This window comes from Macaca fascicularis, chromosome 4 (assembly GCF_037993035.2).
Source record: "Macaca fascicularis isolate 582-1 chromosome 4, T2T-MFA8v1.1".
Lineage (NCBI taxonomy): Eukaryota > Metazoa > Chordata > Mammalia > Primates > Cercopithecidae > Macaca > Macaca fascicularis.
Window position 1 is genome coordinate 85,868,959 of NC_088378.1, and position 16,931 is coordinate 85,885,889.

General features: G+C 43.1%; 1 protein-coding gene and 1 pseudogene across 22 annotated transcripts in view; one reads left to right on the forward strand and one right to left on the reverse strand.

Moving 5' to 3' along the window:
- Positions 1-16,931, reverse strand: part of ANKRD6 (ankyrin repeat domain 6) — a 205,147-nt gene that overhangs the window by 114,577 nt on the left and 73,639 nt on the right. The gene's annotated exons all lie outside the window — the stretch shown is intronic.
- LOC102118451 (histone deacetylase 3 pseudogene) lies at positions 7,868-9,530 on the forward strand (annotated as a pseudogene).

The following is a 16,931-nucleotide window of genomic DNA, read 5'->3' on the forward strand; positions in this document are numbered from 1 at the left end:
TGCTTCCTAAATCTCTCTCCCATCCATCTATACTACCATGCCAAAATCCCAACTGGTATTGTGCCTTACCTAGGCTTCTGCAGTAGATTCCCAACTAACCATCCTGAGTCGACTTTGGCTCCTTCTGATCTTTTCTCTGCAGTACAACCAGGATGATATTCTCAATCTGTAAATTACAGCCAGTATCTCCCTTGCTTAAAAATCTTTAATAGCTTCTGTTAATAGACTGAATTGTGTCTCCCTCCAAAATTCATGTTAAAGCCCAAACCCCCGGTATCTAGAATGTGACTATCCTTGGAGAGAGGGTCTTTAAAGAGGTAATTAAGGTTAAATGAGGTCATAAAGGTGAGGCTCTAATCCAGTAGGACTGGTATCCTTAGAAGAACACCAGAGATGTAGGTGCACAGAGATAAAGCCACATGAGAGCACAGGAAGAAGGTGGCCATCTGTAAGCTGAGGAGAGAAGCCTCAGAAGAAACCAACCCTGTGGACACATTGATCTTGGATTTTCAGCCTCTGGGAGTGTGAGACAATACATTTCTGTTTGTTGTTTAAGCCATCCAGTCTGTGGCATTTTGTAATGGCAGCCCTAGAAAACTAATATAGATCTTCATTGCTCTAGGATAAAGATCAGAGCCCCTGGCTTGACTGAAAAGGTTCTGCATGGAGCTGCCCTCCTAGAGTCACCTCTCTCAACACATCTCTTAACTCTCTGGGCATTGGTCCCATTTGGCCTTTCTTCAATTCCTCATCAGTGCTATGCTTTTTTTTTTGTATCATATGACTCTGTGTGAGCTGTTTTGTCTGCCTGAAATGCTTAATCCCTCCCCACTGCTCCTGCCAGTCAAAGCCTACTCATCAGTTCATCATTTCTTCTTCAGGGAAGCTTTCCTAATCCCCCAGTTTAGGTCAAGCTCTGTTGTTCCAAGTTCTCAAGGACTCATGTCCATTCCTTTCATTCAGATCACTTATCTGTGTTTGTCATAAGATACTTATTTTTATGATTATTTGGTTGTTTGTTTCCCACTAGACATCATGAAAACAGGAACTATGTCAGTTTTTGCTGTTTAAAGTATCTTCAGTACCCGGCATAGTACCTGCTACAAAGTAAGGGAGTAATAACTATTGAATGAATCCGTGAATACATAAAGACATTGACTTTGCTCTCAAGGGCTTGCAGAGAAGTGTATATCCAAAAAAGTCAAGCAACTGTTACAGGGGCTATGACTGGTAAGATCCCATGACCTGCTGATGTGACAATGGCTACTTCCATCCCATTAAATATCACAGTCCCCCCTCAGGAAAACAAGAGCTGGGTTTCTGTGCATCTACTGTGTTTAGCAATTAACTGTCATAAGGACAAGATAGTTTTCTCTTTTAAAAAGTATCCCCACTGACAGGTTACACATGGTCAGAATAAACATAACTATCAAGTTTTTCCTGTAAATTATAATAATGCTTATGTTGATTAAAAAATCTATATGGACTATAGATCCAATTTTTTCATCTATAATGGTTCCATTATATCTTTTCCCCCACTCTTATGTTTTTAACAAGTATCTCAACAACTTCTTTTGACAAACACAAGACTATACTACAATAAGGAAAACTAATAATGGGCACAAACTTCAACTTACCAGAATAACATCAAATGAGTTTCTTGAGTTTATTATTACAATAAAAGAGCCTGAAGTCTATTCTATTATGTGCCTTTTCACAATGTATTAAAAATTACACACCTATCACCTCTATAAAGAAAGAACTGCATTCTACCAATTCATTCTGAAATCGCAATTAAAATCTAGAAACAATGCAACAAAATTATTAAACTACTATTCATTTTAAAATGTTACAGACAAATTAATTTATGTCAGACCAACTGTATAGGTTTCCTGTGGCTGCTGTAACACATTACACAAACACTGTGGCTTAAAACAGAAATCTGGCCAGGTGTGGTGGCTTATGCCTGTAACGCAAGCACTTTGGGAGTCCAAGGCGGGAGGACAACTCAAGCCCAGGAATTCGAGACCAGCATGGGCAACATAGTGAGACCCCATCTATACTAAAAATCAGAAAAATTAGCTTGTTTTGGTGGTATGCACCTATAGTCTCAGCTACTCAGGAGGCTAAGTGGGGAGGATTGCTTGGGCCAGGGATATCAAAGCTGCAGTAAGCTATGATTGTGCCACTGCACTTCAGCCTGGGCGACAGAGTAAAGTGCTGCCTCAAAAAAAAAAAAAAACAACCAAAATAATAACCAAAAATAAATTTATTCTGTTATTAGGGTCCTCCAGAGAAACAGAACAAAAGGAGATATACAGATAGATACGCGTATTGAAAATCTAGAATGAGGCCAGGCACAGTGGCTCACACCTGTAATCCCAGCATTTTGGGAGGCCAAGATGGGTGGATCACTTGAGGCCAGGAGTTTAGACCAGCCTGGTCAACATGGCAAAACTCCATCTCTACTAAAAATACAAAAATTAGCTGGGAATGGTGGCAGGTGCCCATAAGCCCAGTTACTTGCAGGAGGCTGAAGCAGGAGAATCTGCTTGAACCCAGGAGGCAGAGGTTGCAGTGAGCTGAGATCACAACACTGCACTCCAGCCTGAGCAACCCAGACTGTCTTAAAAAAAAAAATCCAAAATTGGCTCACACAATTTTGGAAGCTAAGTCACACAACCTGACCCCTGCAAGCTGGAGACCCAGGAAAACCAGTGGTGTCAATCTGAGTCTGAGTCTAAAAGCCTGAGAACCAGGAGGCCTGATGGTGTCTTAGTCAAAGGGCAGAAGATCGATGTCTTAGTTCATGGATTCAGGCAGGGAGAAGTCAACCTTCTTCTGCCTTTTTCTTCCATCGGGACTGGACCTGAGGGGTTGAATGATGCCCACCCACATTGGTGAGGGCCATCTGCTCTACTCAGTCCACCCCTTCACAGGCTCATCTCTTCCAGAAACACCCTCACAGACACACCCAGGAATAATGCTTAACCAGATATCTGGGTATCCCATGGCCCAGTCAAACTGACACACAAAATTAACCATCACACTTATAGTTCTGTAGGCCAGAAGTCTGAAGTCCAGATGTTAGCAGTGCTGTACTCCCTTCAGAGGCTCTAGGGGAAAATCGTTCCTTGTCCCTTTTAGCTTCTGGTGGCTGCAGATGGTCCTTGGTTCAGGCCACAACACTGTAATCTCTGCCTAGGTCTTCACTTCACCTTCTCTTTGTGTGTCTCTGTCTAATTTCCCTCCGTCTTTCTTATAAGAATATATGTGATTGCACTTAGGGTCCACCCAGATAATCCAGGAGAGGCACCTTCTCCCAAGATCCTATCCAGATAATCCAGGAGAAGGACCTTCTCCCAAGATCCTACCCAGATAATCCAGGAGAAGCACCTTCTCCCAAGATCCTACCCAGATAATCCAGGAGAAGCACCTTCTCTCAAGATCCTGCCAATATAATCTAGGAGAGGAACCTTCTCTCAAGATCCTTAACTTACTAACATTTTTGGGGGGGCCACATAAGGTAGTATCACTCATTTATCATTTAAGGTAATATGCACAGGTTCTGAAGGTTAGGAAATGAATATATCTTTGGCAGGGTGGACATTTTACCTGCAACCATACCAACCCTACCACCAGTAACAACCAGAAAAGTTCAAAACATTAAATATTAAACACAACATTAAACAAAACACAAAACAAAACAAAAAATCTGTTTGAAGACCAAAGACCCAAGTCCTTGCAAGAACCTAAGTATTCAAGATCACGAAGGAAAGGGTGGTACAAAGACGTGAGCCAAATGTTTGGGGACATGTTTTCCTTTGTGGCATTTGCTGATATGCAAGCAGCTATGAAGAGTTTAGGGAACACAAAGGTAGAAAAACTGGGTAAATAAACACTCCAGACTTCGGCTGGAGACCCTGAAAAGGGTTAATCATCCTAGCAATAAGGACATACTGGAAAGACACTAGCTTCATAAAGACTGATGCCCAGCTCAGAATCAATTCAAATGAAAGAAAAACCAGAGAGTTTTGTAGTTCATGTATCCAATTAAGGTCTGATGTCCAGAAGACATAAGGAATGTGTTCAAAATCAATAAGAAAAAGATAATCTAATAGGAAAATGCTCCAGAGTTTGAAAAGGTAATTTCACCAAACGGGTTATCCAGACAGCCAATAAGCATACGGAAAGGTGCTCAACTTCAAAAGTCATCAAGGAAATAGGAAGTAAAACCACTATGCCCAGACAAGGGCTAAAATTTTAAAAGACTGGAAACACCATGGTTGACACAGATCTGGAGCAATGCTAACTTTTTAAACACCTGTGCCTGGGGATGTAAACTGGTATAAGCACTTTAGAAAACTGTTTGTTAGTGCCAAACATCTATGTATCCCATGCCCAAACAATTCCAATTCTAGGTATATAATCAACAGAAATACAAACATGTATACCAAAGGACATATGGGGAATGTTCATTGCAGCATTACTCATAATAATGAACTATAAATTATTGGTAATCCATCTAATCATAGAAATGAAGAGAACTATTTCCACAAAATACATTATGACAGTCTTTTGAGGATATCTTATGCACAACATTGTAATTCCATTTATGGCAGGTGTGTCCAATCTTCCCTGGGCCACATTGGAAGAAGCAGAATTGTCTTGGGCCACATATAAAATACACTAACACTAACAATAGCTGATGAGCTTAAAACAAAACAAAACAAAAACTCCAAAAAAATCTTTTTTTTTTTTTTTTTTTTTTTGAGATGGAGTGTTGCTCTGTCACCCAAACCGGAGTGCAGTGGCACAATCTCCGCTCACTGCAACCTCTGCCTCCCAGGTTCAAGCGATTCTTCTGCCTCAGCCTCCTGAGTAGCTGGGATTACAGGTGCATGCCACCATGCCTGGATAACTTTTTGTATTTTTGGTAGAGACGGGGCTTCACCATGTTGGCTGGGGCAGTTCCAAACTCCTGACTTCAGGTGATCCACCCACCTCGGCCTCCCAAAGTGTAGGGATTACAGGCGTAAGCCACCGCGCCCGGCCCTTCATAATGTTTTAAGAAAGTTGACAACTTTGTGTTGGGCCACATGCAAAGCCATCCTGGGCCATATGGTGGCCACCAGCCATGGGTTAGACAAGCTTGATGTATGGTTTGGCTACTTAAGTCATTGAAATGTGACAGTCTGATAATTCTTGTTTTCACAAATTGGAACATTAAATTTTCCCACATTATACTTTAGAAAATTTATCTATAGAAATAGCGAATGCATTCTGAATCGCTTTGCCATGCCATAAATAGGGAGAGACTGCCTTGTTCTTCACTTTGCTTTCTCTGTGTGTCTCTGTGAAGCTCATGGCCACCTAAGACTAACACTAATGCCTTTCCGCTCCAGAATGTAGTTAACCAAAATATTTAGGTTATGTTCTTAAGTAGTTTATTGTTTGGTAACTTAACAGTATACAAAGTTGAAAATGAAATTTAAAATATAAATAATTTTTTAAAACTGTAAAACAACAAAAACAGCCATGAATAGAAGGGATAAACTGTGATATATATTCATACTATATAAGAATGTAAATCAATAAACTATTACTATTCATACCCATGTGGATAAATCTTGCAAATATCCTGCTAAGCAAAAGAGGCCAGATACAAAAAGGATACGCTATATGATTCTCCTTATATAGAATTCAGAAACAGACAGAAGTCATCGATTGCATTATAAGTCAAGAGAGTGATTTGGAGGGGAAAGCAGGTAGGGATTGGGAGGGGGGATACTGGAAATTTGGCAGTTTTCAACTTCCTGATTTGGGTGGTAGTTATGTGAGTGCATTCCCTTTGTGAAAATTCATCAATCTGTATGTTTACGGTTTGTGCACTTTTCATCTGGTATATATTTTAATTGAAAATTAAAAAGAAAAAACAGCCATGACAGCCATGAACAGTGGTTCATACCTGTAATCCCAGCTACTCAGGAAACTGAGGAGCTTGAGACCAGCCTGGGCAACATAGTGAGACTCTGTCTCTAAAAAATATTTTTTAAAATTTAGCCAGGCATGGTCGCACATGCCTATAGTCCCAGCTACTGAGGAGACGAGGCAGGAGGATCCCTTGAGCCCAGGAATTAAAGGCTGCCGTGAGCAATGATCCCACCACTGCACTGCAGCCTGGGCAACAGAGGAAAGAAAGAAAGGAAAGAACGAAAGAGAAAGGAAAGGAAAGAAAAGAAAGAAAGGAAAGAGAAGAAAGAAAAGAGAGAGAGAGAGAGAGGGAGGGAGGGAGGGTGGAAGGAAGGAAGGAAGGGAGGGAGGGAGGGAGGGAGGGAGGGAGGGAGGAGAGAAATAGAAAAGAAAGAAACAGCTATGAACTATGAGCCCCCAGATCTGAATTTTCTGAGTGGAAACCATTCACTCTTCTAAGACCAACAAGGATTATTACCTTTTCTAGATTAGCTATGAAATCTATCCCAATCAGTATTTTTTATTAAAATTGATATTAATGTGCAACATGCTGCACAGCCATTTGCTAAGCTTACTGGTATTTCTGACACTTTCAGGAAATTCAATTATATGCTTCACTAATACTGGTAAAGCACTGAAAATATCTCCTCCAGTCAAAGTACAGGTTCACCCCAACAGCAAACACAGATGCTGCTCCCTGTACCCACCCTGGCCACAGCCCCACACTCCAGGCTGCACAGCTGGCTCCCAACGACAGCATGGGATCCCAAAAACCCATGACTGAACTCTGCCCCGCAACTTGGAGAATGACACTTGTTCTGAGACCAAAACCAAGAGGTGGCTTAGATTTGTCCCATGGTAGTTCATGTGGGAGTGGAGAGAATAGAGTGCGATGACATATCTGTATAACACTTAACACTGCAAACTTTCCTTTGTTCATTAGGAGACCCAACCTCTCTACTGGATGTTTTACAAATACAGAATTTACTGGCATTTAAGACTATTGCTGTAAGTTTATGTTGGGAGTAACAATGGTCAAAGTAGAAGATCATTTTTACTTTTCTATACCATCTATGCATGGAAGTCTACCTACATGGCCCATACAGGCTTATCATATGACCTTGTAACTGCTTTCATCTTGACTTCTCCAGGACTCAAAGAACAGTCAAGGTAACCCACAATCAGGACCATACCTAAGACCAAACTGTGAGGCTGAGGTCTGTAATCCCAGCAGTTTGGGGGGCCGAGGTGGGAGGATCGCCTAAGCCCAGGAGTTCAAGACCAGCCTGGGCAACAGAGTGAGACTTCGTCTACAAAAAAAAAAAATTTAGTGTTTTTAAAAATTCAAAAAACACTCTGAGGTTCTTTGGTCTCTGCTGTGGCCACATTTCTCTATTCATTTCCCTTGACTTCCCTTTCAGAAGATGACAAGCACGGGAATTCAGTTATTTGCCACAAAATCATTTAGCAAATCATTAAGGCAATCCTAAAACAGAAAAAATGTAGTTCTTTTGTTCCCTAGGGAATAGTGACATCAACAATATCAAGACCAAATTAGATTATATCAAAAGCCATAGCAAACATTTTCCTGGGCCAGGCACTGCACTAAGCACTTTATATGCATTATTCTATGTAACCCTTACAAATCTATTCATATTACTATTCATATGCCCATTCTACAGATTAGAAATAAAGGCTAAAAAAGGTTCAGTAACTCACCCAGAGGTTCACAGCTAATAAATGCCAGATCTGACCCTTAAGCTTCAGAGTGCCTGACCCCAGAGACTATGCCTTTAACCACTAACTACTTTGCCTCCTTATAGTCTTAAATAATGCAAGATTGGAGGGGCTGGCAGCAGGCAGTGGAGGCGCGGGGCCTGCTCCCGCTGGCGCCATGGCCAAGACCGTGGCCTATTTCTACGACCCTGACGTGCACAACTTCCACTACGGAGCTGGACACCCTATGAGGCCCCATCACCTGGCATTGACCCATAGCCTGGTCCTGCATTACGGTCTCTATAAGATGATCCCCAGTGTTTTCCGGGCTCTTTGAGTTCTGCTTACGTTACACGGGCACATCTCTGCAAGGAGCAACCCAGCTGAACAACAAGATCTGTGATATTGCCATTAACTGGGCTGGTGGTCTGCACCATGCCAAGAAGTTTGAGGTAGCACCCTCAGGTGCTTTACATTGATATTGACATCCACCATGGTGACGGGGTTCAGGAAGCTTTCTACCTCACTGACCAGGTCATAACGGTGTTCTTCCACAAATAGGGAAATTACTTCTTTCCTGGCACAGGTGACATGTATGAAGTCGGGGCAGAGAGTGGCCACTACTACTGTCTGAATGTGCCCCTGCGGGATGGCATTGATGACCAGAGTTACAAATCCCTTTTCCAGCCAGTTATCAACCAGGTAATGGACTTCTACCAACCCACATGCATTGTGCTCCAGTGTGGAGCTGACTCTCTGGGCTGTGATCAATTGGGCTGCTTTAACCTCAGCATCCGAGGGCATGGGGAATGTGTCGAATATGTCAAGAGCTTCAATATCCCTCTACTGGTGCTGGGTGGTGGTGGTTATACTGTCCGAAATGTTGCCCGCTGCTGGACATATGAGACATCGCTGCTGGTAGAAGAGGCCATTAGTGAGGAGCTTCCCTATAGTGAATACTTCGAGTACTTTGCCCCAGACTTCACACTTCATCCAGATGTCAGCACCCGCATCGAGAATCAGAACTCACGCCAGTATCTGGACCAGATCCGCCAGACAATCTTTGAAAACCTGAAGATGCTGAACCATGCACCTAGTGTCCAGATTCATGACGTGCCTGCAGACCTCCTGACCTATGACAGGACTGATGAGGCTAATGCGGAGGACAGGGGTCCTGAGGAGAACTATAGCAGGCCAGAGGCACCCAATGAGTTCTGTGATGGAGACCATAACAACGACAAGGAAAGCGATGTGGAGATTTAAGAATGGCTTGGGATGCTGTGTCCCAAGGAATTTCTTTTCACCTCTTGGTTGGACTGGAGGGGAAAGGAGTGGCTCCTAGAGTCCTGGAGTGGTCACCCCAGGGCTTTTGCTGACTCTGGGAAAGAGTCTGGAGACCACATTTGGTTCTCGAACCATCCACCCCCTTTTCCTCTCTCTCCCAAGGACTGACAATGGTACCTATTAGGGATGAGATACGGACAAGGATAGGTATATGGGACATTATTGTCAGTGGGCCCTGGAGGTCAGTCCCTAGCCCCCCTTGTCCCTTATTTCTTCTCTGCTTCACTCCAACCCAGAGATTTTGAGGGACGAATGGGTAGACAAGGACTGAGATTGTCTCTGACTTCCTCCTCCCCTTGCTTCCAGGGAAGATGAAGAGAGAGGGATTTGGCAGGCGCTATGGCTCCCTAACACCTGAATCCCAGATGATGGGAAGTATGTTTTCAAGTGTGGGGAGGATATGAAAATGTTCTGTTCTCACTTTTGGCTTTATGTCCATTTTACCACTGTTTTGATCCAAAAACTAAGGCAGTAATTTTTGTAAAAAAAAAAAAAATAATAATAATAATAATGCAAGATGAATACTTAAAGTAAACAGGGTACCCAGGCTTGGGTCTGCAGGTAGGGGTAGAAAATCCAGACCAGCAAGCCAGGAATGGCTGCAGCACTACTCAGAGCAGTAGCAGGAATCTCCCTATGCCTTAGGGTGTGCCTCTAAGAAATGGCTACAACCCATAGCTCTGGCCAGGTAGCCAGGAATCAGAGAGGAGAAGGAATCCAGTGAGGTCCTGAGAAAAGTGAGTATTTGGGAAGAGTCTATGAAGGAAGAGGAATCGGGCTGTGGTGGGCCCACTCGTACCCCTTCATGACCTCAGCCTTGCAATGGGGTGTTTTATAGATGACTAACCCCATATCAAGGGCAGCTGCTTTCACTGGGCCTATGACTGTATCCTCATAATAAGCCCTGACACAGAAGTCTATGGATGAAGAGGAGATGTCAGCAGGTGATTCTACTGCTCCCTTTATTACCTGTCCAGGGCAATGCTAAGCAACACCAGCCATCACCATCTAGCTCTCCGCTCCAACCTTCAGCAACCACTCAATTACCCAACAGATATGACACTGAGCACCTACTATGTGCAGGTACTGCGAGGGGTGCCAGAGTTACAGCATAGAGCAAAGCAAAGATCCTTCATGGAACTTACATTTCATATGATTCTATTTATATAAAATGTCCAGAAAAGGCAAATACATAGAGACAGAAATTATATCAGTAGTAGACGAGGGCCAGGGAGATTGGGGGGAAATGGGAGTCACTGCTAATAAGTACAGGTTTCTTCTGAAGGTGATGAAAGTCTTCTAAAATTAATTGTGACGATTATTGCACAACTCTATGAATATACCAAAACCCACAGAATTATACACTTTAAGTAAATTTTATGGTATGTGAACTAGATATCAATAAAGCTGTCGAATTAACAAAAATAAGGACCAAAAAACAGAACTTTGCATCTCAAGCTCTGCTCTATGCTATTGCCACAGTACCAGGTGCTTTCTGTATATAAGGAAGAACATGAAAGCTTCCCAATGAGGCTAAAAAAAAAAATAAACTATTCGGAAAGACTTTTAAGTGCCCAACCTATTTACTAATGTGCCCCTTAAAATGTTAGGCACATCAGAGATTATTACGTGACTAAAGACAGGCTAAATTATGCTGTGGTAACAAGTCCCAAATCTCAGTAGCTAAATAACAAGTTGATTTTGCATTTATGCTACATCCACTTAGGGCTGGCTGAGGCTGTTTCCTCTCCAACTTGCCCAGACTGACAGAGCAACCACCATCTGGAGCTTTGCCAGTCTCCACAGCAGAGGGCAAGAGGGATCTGGAGTGTCACACACTGGTGACTGAGCAACTCAGCCCAAAATTGATATAGCATACTTCTCTCAACATGGCTAGAAGTAGTCACATGGCTCCAAAAACACAAGGAGGCCAGGAAACACAAGCCCATCACATGCCTGGAAAACAGAAAGCTTTGAAAAGCCAGTAAACAGTGCTAATGTTTGCACAGGCAATTAAGGTATAGTGTGGTTAAGAATGTGGATTGGGAAGTCAGCATACTTGGCTTAAATCCCAATGCTATCACTCACTATCTAGACATCACCACATTACTTGGGAGAAGTTAACTTGACCTCTTTGGGCCTCAGTTTCCTCATCCATAAAATGGGGAAAGTAATGGTATTCACCTCATAGGTCTGTTAGAAGATTAAAGAGGATTCTATCTGTAAGGAATGGAGAACAGAACCTGGCAAGTGCTAATGCCATAAGTACCATATAACCTTTATTATTTTGAAAAAAAAAAATAAAGGCAATGTTGTTTTATCTGTGTAATATAATGAGTTGGCACTGTGTGAAGTATCACTCTACAGAATCCAACACATACAAAGTAGGCATAAAATAAACTGCAGCCCTTAGTAACAGAAAACCAGGACTTCCACGTCTTACTTAGCCCGCCCTTGAACTAGTTGTCCGGTCCCTTGGCTTCATGTTTCGTTCTTATCTTTAAGTGAAGGCTCTCCAGCACTAAAAGCTTGGAATTCTTTATTCATGGGTCATTGACTTGGCCCACTGTGGTCCTTTCATTGTTTGCTCTCTGTTCTTTGCCAATAAAGGATGGTCCTCCCCTTCAAATCAAGGGAGCACCAAGACATTCCCTAGCTGGTTCCAAAAGGCAAACCTCACCTGGATGCGCCCCTCTGGGCAAGCTGACCCTAGCCCACTTTCTGCGAGCAAGCCATCAGGAAGCAGCCAGGAGAGAGGCAGGTCACTGGTGCACTTCAAAGGAAGCGCCCGCCTCCCAGGGAGAGTGGGGAGGGTGCACAGTCGCCCAGAGGGAGGGCAGCTGGCCTCCACCCAGAGCCCTGATGAGTTGTCTCCTACCATCCCTGTGCAAGAGCTTCATGGCCCTCAACAAACAGCTCCATACACCTTTCAGAAGCACCCTCCTCACCTGTACCTTCCCTCCTTGGCCCAGGTGGGTACTGCACCTCTGTGTTGGGGGAGTCCTTGGGGTTTATGGAGAGCCGAACATTCCCACAGATCTGTTGTCTAGTTTGGCCCTATTCTGGGGTCAGGAACAGGAATACGAATTTAAAAATTAGGAAGATGTGTCATGAGATTTTTTTAAAAAAATCTCCCAGTAAGGCAAAGCTTTAAAAAGTGGGGGCCATTCACAATATTTCAACCTCAGTTTAACACATTAAATATGTGAAAAAAATATAGGTAACCAGGAAAATAAATCTCAGTGCTGCTGTTTTTCTAATGTTGATGACCATGTCCAACAATTTCAATCTCAGTAGCTGAGGCATCCTCCCTTTAGGAGCCATTAAAGCCACCTCCCCAGTGTAATCTATCTTTTCTGTCGGAAATCCTTTTTGCCCTCCATGTGTATCTCTGAGTCATGCTCTCTTTCTCTTTCTGCACCTGTGCCCTGGCTGGGACGCTATGGCAAATTCCACCTCCTGGGAATTCCCTGATTTCCCCAACTCTCATCACTTCCAGGTCACTTACTGTCAACACCCATTTGTCCCTGCCCTGGGCTATCCTTTAAGGTTCAAGCCAACAGCCAAGTGGGCGAGACCTCTTGGAGGCAGATTGTCCAGGCTCAATCAAAGCACAGAAGACTGCAGCCCTAGCCAATGTCTTAGACTGCAACCTCACACAGGACCTTGAGCCAGAACCACCCAGCCACTCCTGGATTCCTGATGCACAGAAATAGTGCAGAATACTAAACGTTTATTGTTTTAAATAAAGTACTAAGTTTGGGGTAATTTGTTATACAGCAATAAATAACGAATACAGGTGGTATCCAGGTGATAAAGCAAGTTTAATATAGAATTTATGCAGGCGGTAGGTATACAGGTGTTCACTGTAGAAGTCAGCTTTGCTGTATGTATGAACATTTTCATAATCAAACTTGGGGGGGGAAGTGTAGGCTGCATAATATAAAACTGGCAGCTGGATCAGTCTAGGACACAGCTACAGGAAAGTTTCCTGAATAATAAAATAAAATGATTTGAAAGAAGTACCAAGGAATATAGTCTTTTGGAAGCAGATATCTTTGGAGCATTTACTACATACATTTTATAGTATATGTATGTATAAAGTAGGATTAGATGTGTATGTGCTACTTTATTTTATCCCAACTCCCAATTTTCAAATAGACACTGATCTGCCAATTTCAGTTTTTATCAGCAAAGGGCACTTCTCAGGAATGGAATTACCATAATATCAAAGGTAACCTATTTCTTCCAATGAGGCCACCAAACATCCATTTGCTACCCCGTGCTCTGTTTGTTCTGCCTGATTTAGTTCCCAAACTAATTAGGCTAGCTTAATTCCCTGCTGCTTTATCAGCTAATGGTTACAGAAACCGATTAACTTTCACAGTAACATGCTCAACACAGAGCTGCAACAAATGGGTAATTCTGCACTCCAGAGAAATCGGACTGGTAAAACCAGTGCTGATGCCGGCTTGTGCTTTCCTTGCTGTTTACCTATACTTAACATCCACCCCTGCATATTTTTATAGTGAAGAGTATGCTAAAATTGCTGTTCATATCCAACATCGAGAATGTATTTTTACATAAATAATGCAACTAGCCCAGTCTTTTTATGTAATGATATGAACCATAAAAAAATTATGCATTCAATAGAAATACAGACTCATTATTTTCTTCAAATATAAACAAACCAAAATCTGCCTGTCAGTGATTGGAGCCCACTTTGTTTATTTTACAGATATCAGAGGTGGTCATCACAATGTTGACTGATAATAAAAGTTACCCTGTTACAAAGCACACAGTAATGTACTGGAGATAAGCTTGGAAAATATTGACAGTTGGATTCAGTGTTTAGCAGAGAGTCTTATTTATATTGCATATGGAATCCTCAACACTGGCCAATACCAACACACCTAGAAGGAGAGGCCCTTGCAGTATTCACCACAGACAAGCACGAGGTGAGGCGGACTAGGGACTCGCTTGTTTAATCTTACCTCATCTGCCGCCTAGTTGGAGAGGACAGAAAGTTAAACACTACATTTTTCAGGCTCCACACTGCAGCTAGAGATCAGGATGTGAACCAACTAAAGTCACCTGTGCAAAATTAGGGAGGAGGAAGTGAAGCAGAGGCCTTCTCTAGGCAGCTTTTGGCTGGCAAGCAAACTGTGGAATGGGAGGTGGGCTTTTGTTTCATTTTGTCCAGCTTCATTGAGGTATAACTGACAAATTAAAATTGTACAAATTTAGGCTGGGGGTGGTGGCTCACGCCTGTCATCCCAGCATTTTGGGAGGCCAAGGCGGGCGGATCGCTTGAGGTCAGGAGTTCGAGTACAGCCTGGCCAACATGGTGAAACCCCGTCTCTACTAACAATACAAAAATTAGCCAGGCATGGTAACACATGCCTGTAATCCCAGCTACTAAGCAGGCTGAAGCAGGAGAATAGCTTGAACCCAGGAGGTGGAGGCTGCAGTGAGCTGAGCTTGTGCCACTGCACTCCAGCCTGGGTGACAGAGACTCCATCTCAAAAAATAAAAATAAATAAAATTGTGTAAATTTAAGGTAAACATGTTTTGATATATGCATACATTCCTAAATGATTACCACAATCGGGCTAATTAACACATCCATCACCTCAGTTACTTTTGTATGTGGTGAGAATACTTAAGATCTACTCTCCTTGCAATTTTCAAGTACAATACACTAACTGCAGTCACCATGCTGCACACTGGATCTCCAGAACTTACTCATCTTATAACTGAAAATTTATACCCTTTGACTAACATCTTCCCATTGCTTCCACCGCCCTCCCCCGGCCCCCGCAACTACCTTCCTACTCTATGAGTTTGACTTTTTAAGATTCCACGTATAAGTGGAATCATGCAGTAGTTATCTTTCTGTGTTTGGTTATTCATTTAGCATAATGTCTTGCAGGTTCATCCATGTTTTCGCAAATGGCAGGCTCTCCTTTATTAAGGATGAATAATATACCATTGGGGTTCATTTTCTTTATTCAGTGGACACAGGTTATTTCCACATCTTGGCTATTTTAAGTAATGCTGCAACAGACGTGGGGTGCTGATATCTTTTCATGGCAGTGATTTCATTTCCTTTGGATATATACCCAGAGGTGGGATTGCTGGATTACAATGCAGTTCTATTCTGAATTTTCTGAGGAGCCTCCATATGGTTTTCCATCATGACTGCACAAAATGGGTAGGTTTTCCGTAACCACATTCTAGGGCCACTCTCGAGTGCCAGGAGGCACTGTAGTGGCAGACCCTTCTCCATTCAGGCTTCCTGAACTTCGGAACCAGCAAAGAGTGGGTTCTAGAACCTATAGCTCCAGTTAATGTCCTGTGAGTTGGCAGGCCTGCCAGAGGACCAGATCTTCACTCTTCTAGGAGTTGCTCTGAGGGCCCAGCCCTGCCAGTGACTCTGTGAGCACTCAATTCTGTCTCCTTCTGCTTAAAATGCCTAGAGGAGTTGCTGTTTCCTAGACTGATCCCTTACTTAATCACAACAGAAATCCCGTATCTTTTAAGAACAATAAAAAATGAAAATACAATGATCTCTCCACTGTATATTTTCCAACTACTCAATCACTAAGCACTTCAGGATGGGTGATAAGTGCTGAAATTGCACAGATGGTGCATACGGGAGGACAGCCCCCGGAGAAGGCAGAAATACAGACGCCTGGTAAGGAAATGGAGAGCCAGCATAGCCCCCGGGTGGTCAGGGTTAGACCAACTCTGCCTGCAGAGAAGAAAGTGTGAGGGGAGGACATACAGGGAAACTAAAACCATAAAAGCTAATCTGAAATTGACATAATTGGCCAAACAGCCACAAAACTTACCTGTGGACACATGCGACTCATGGAAACCAAGCTCGCTACTTTACAGTTAAAGCTCACATGGTATAAGGTGGGGCCAAAAAAAGCAGCTGTGATGTCAAGAGCTCTGTGACGTGTGCGCGATTTCTTTGAGCATTTCCAGGCTGTGGTTGCACGGTGATTTAGAATTTTCATTAAAGCGAAAGGCAGGAAGCCTTCTATATGGTTTAAAGCCAGCATGTCTGAGTTCTATTCCCCACACTGCTGCTGCAGACTGGATGGGCAAATCCCCAATTTGTTTCCTTTACTTCAAGACCGTCCTTCAGCCAGGCACAGTAGCTCACACTTATAATCCTAGTACTTTGGGAGGCCAAGAAAGGAGGATTGCTTGAGTCCAGGTGTTCGAGACCAGCCTGGTCAATATAGCAAGGCCACATCTCTATAATTTTTTTTTTAATTTGACCAGGTGGGTAGCACATATCTGTATCCCAGCTTCTTAAGAAGTTGAGGCAGAGGATCTCTTGAGCCCAGGAGTTCAAGGGTGCAACAAGCTATGATCATGCCACTGCACTCTAGCCTGGGCAACAGAGCGAGACCTTGTTTTAAAAAAAAGAGAGAGACTGTCCTATAACAAGAGTCTCAATAATAAGAGCAGCAGCTACCCTCTGTGGAGAAGCTACAAGCCCATGTTCCCTACGCGTCCCATTTAACCTCAGAATCCCATCAGCTGGTTATTATTAAATGGATACGACCATTCTCCCTGGTTTACCACTCCCATCTTGGTGCAGGCCTCCATCACCTCTCACCTGGATGCTGAACAGCCCTGTGCCTGGTCTTTCTGTTTCCATCCTTCCTTTCCCCTCCCCACACTATCTCAATACAACTGCCAAGGTGATCCTTTAAACCTCAGGTCAGACCATGTCACTTTTCTACTCAAACACCCTCTCCCTCACCACCACCGTGGCTTCTCATTTTACCCAGAATAAGCACCCAGGTCTGGACAATGGTCTCCAAAGTCCTCCAGCATCTGCTCCCCACTTACCTCTCTGATTACATCATCTCCTGCTC